Below are 3,438 nucleotides of genomic sequence, written 5' to 3'. Positions count from 1 at the left end.
TATGTTATCTAGACAAACTAGGATTGTGTCTGGAGGAGAACTGGCAACTCATCCTTCTAATTATACACACAAATTGTGGAGGTTGTGTATAATTTACTTTGCTGTCCCTGTTGAGAACGACTGGGGTTTCTCTATGGTTTCAAGTCTTTCTGTGGGTCACACAATTTCACTTCTAGTTGACCGATTTCACATATTTCTTTAAAACAGGTTTGTTCAACTTACTAGATATTGGGGACCTCCACTGTGGCCTCTGACATCCCGCGGGGGTTGGGGGGATTCATTTTTTTTATTATATATAATGCTACAGACAATTGTCAGAGACTGGGGACATGCTACAGGAAATGGTCAAAGATTGGGGACATATTATACAGTAGAAGATGATGGCCAGAGACTGGGAGCATGCTACAAGAGATGGTCAAAGATTGGGTACATTTTATAGGAGATGGCCAGGGACTGGGGACATGTTACAGGAGATGGACAGAGATTGGGGACATGGTACAGGAGATGGACAGAGATTGGGGACATGGTACAGGAGATGGACAGAGATTGGGGACATATTATAGGAGATGGCCAGAGACTGGGGACATGCTACAAGAGATGGCCAGAGATTGGGGACATATTATAGGAGATGGCCAGAGACTGGGGACATATTATAGGAGATGGCCAGAGACTGGGGACATACTATGGGTGATGGTCAGAGACTGGGGACATGCTACAGGAGATGGCCAGAGATTGGGGACATATTATAGGAGATGGCCAGAGACTGGGAACATGCTACAGATGATAGTCAAAGACTGGGGAAATGCTACAGGAGATGGTCAGAGATTGGGGAAATACTACAGGAGATGGTCAGAGATTGGGGAAATGCTACAGGAGATGGTCAGAGATTGGGGAAATGCTACAGGAGATGGATAGTGATTGGGGAGATATGATAGGAGAGGGCCAGAGACTGGGAACATACTATGGGTGATGGTCAAACACTGGGGAAATGCTACAGGAGATGGACAGAGATTGGGGACATATAAAAAAAATGGCAAGAGACTGGGAACATGCTACAGGTGAGGCTCAGAGACTGAGGACATGTTACAGGAGCTGGACAGAGACTGGTAACATACTGCAGTAGATGGTCAGAGATAGTCAGAGATAAGGGACATGCTGCAGGAGATGGTCAACGACTGGGGATATGCTGCACTTGAGGGTATATAGTGAGCACGTACTGCTATCGGTGTGGCTATAGAATTGGGACATGCTACTATAGATGTGGTTATAGACTGTGAATATATTGCCACAGGTGTAGTAACAGACTGGGGACACGCCAGGCTGCTAGAGATCACTACCATTACAACCCCTTGGGACGCACAGCAGCTGCCATAGGGATTCCAGTTTCCCTTGCAACTCATCCTTCTAATTATACACACAAATTGTGGAGGTTGTGTATAATTTACTTTGCTGTCCCTGTTGAGAACGACTGGGGTTTCTCTATGGTTTCAAGTCTTTCTGTGGGTCACACAATTTCACTTCTAGTTGACCGATTTCACATATTTCTTTAAAACAGGTTTGTTCAACTTACTAGATATTGGGGACCTCCACTGTGGCCTCTGACATCCCGCGGGGGTTGGGGGGATTCATTTTTTTTATTATATATAATGCTACAGACAATTGTCAGAGACTGGGGACATGCTACAGGAAATGGTCAAAGATTGGGGACATATTATACAGTAGAAGATGATGGCCAGAGACTGGGAGCATGCTACAAGAGATGGTCAAAGATTGGGTACATTTTATAGGAGATGGCCAGGGACTGGGGACATGTTACAGGAGATGGACAGAGATTGGGGACATGGTACAGGAGATGGACAGAGATTGGGGACATGGTACAGGAGATGGACAGAGATTGGGGACATATTATAGGAGATGGCCAGAGACTGGGGACATGCTACAAGAGATGGCCAGAGATTGGGGACATATTATAGGAGATGGCCAGAGACTGGGGACATATTATAGGAGATGGCCAGAGACTGGGGACATACTATGGGTGATGGTCAGAGACTGGGGACATGCTACAGGAGATGGCCAGAGATTGGGGACATATTATAGGAGATGGCCAGAGACTGGGGACATGCTACAGGAGATGGACAGAGATTGGGGACATATTATAGGAGATGGCCAGAGACTGGGAACATGCTACAGATGATAGTCAAAGACTGGGGAAATGCTACAGGAGATGGTCAGAGATTGGGGAAATGCTACAGGAGATGGTCAGAGATTGGGGAAATGCTACAGGAGATGGTCAGAGATTGGGGAAATGCTACAGGAGATGGATAGTGATTGGGGAGATATTATAGGAGATGGCCAGAGACTGGGAACATACTATGGGTGATGGTCAAACACTGGGGAAATGCTACAGGAGATGGACAGAGATTGGGGACATATAAAAAAAATGGCAAGAGACTGGGAACATGCTACAGGTGAGGCTCAGAGACTGAGGACATGTTACAGGAGCTGGACAGAGACTGGTAACATACTGCAGTAGATGGTCAGAGATAGTCAGAGATAAGGGACATGCTGCAGGAGATGGTCAACGACTGGGGATATGCTGCACTTGAGGGTATATAGTGAGCACGTACTGCTATCGGTGTGGCTATAGAATTGGGACATGCTACTATAGATGTGGTTATAGACTGTGAATATATTGCCACAGGTGTAGTAACAGACTGGGGACACGCCAGGCTGCTAGAGATCACTACCATTACAACCCCTTGGGACGCACAGCAGCTGCCATAGGGATTCCAGTTTCCCTTTAAGAACATAAATTCCTCTCACAGTAAGATTTACAAAACAGAAGGTAAAAGATGATTCAATTTGAGATTTCTGTTGTTTGCGCCCAGTCACAAAAGATTTACTTATCTTCCCATGTGATAAATCCTTGTTGCTGTTACACATTTTAAATGAGTCTGTGCTGATGTACGACGTCTGCTCTCTTTATAATCCCAAATAATAATATTTTCTACATTTGTTTGCCACTCCAGCGATGGGAACTGTTCCGTCTCCTCACCTCCCTGGAGCACAATAGATATTATATTCTGAAAAGAATGCTTACTATCCATCTCTATTCAAACATCACCGCCGCGTCTTAAAGCAAACCCAGACTTTACACTCCCCTGATGTCCCATTCACCCGCTACAGCAAAATCGACGTGTAGCTTCCAAGCCAATGCTGTTCTGGGCTTATATCTGGATCTGGTGGGCAAACAGGGTGGCGGGAAGAGAGTGACTGTACCCTAAGTAGGCAGAGTGCAGGTTCACTTTAAAGTGACAGAACCCAGCTATATGCAAGTTCCTTATAGAAATGTTAAAGCCAAACTACAGACAGATATAAAAGACACAAATTATTGCAGTCCTGTAATCATTATATTAATATTTTGATATATATATATTT

General features: G+C 45.0%; 1 protein-coding gene across 2 annotated transcripts in view; it reads left to right on the top strand.

The window, feature by feature from the left end:
- Window positions 1-3,438, top strand: part of LOC108802082 (voltage-gated potassium channel subunit beta-3) — a 52,088-nt gene that overhangs the window by 18,403 nt on the left and 30,247 nt on the right. The window lies entirely within an intron of this gene.

This window comes from Nanorana parkeri, unplaced genomic scaffold, assembly GCF_000935625.1.
Source record: "Nanorana parkeri isolate BGI_ZX_2015 unplaced genomic scaffold, ASM93562v1 scaffold2654, whole genome shotgun sequence".
Taxonomy (NCBI): domain Eukaryota; kingdom Metazoa; phylum Chordata; class Amphibia; order Anura; family Dicroglossidae; genus Nanorana; species Nanorana parkeri.
The sequence above is the reverse complement of the archived record's forward strand: the minus strand, read 5'-3'. Positions and strand labels throughout refer to the sequence as shown.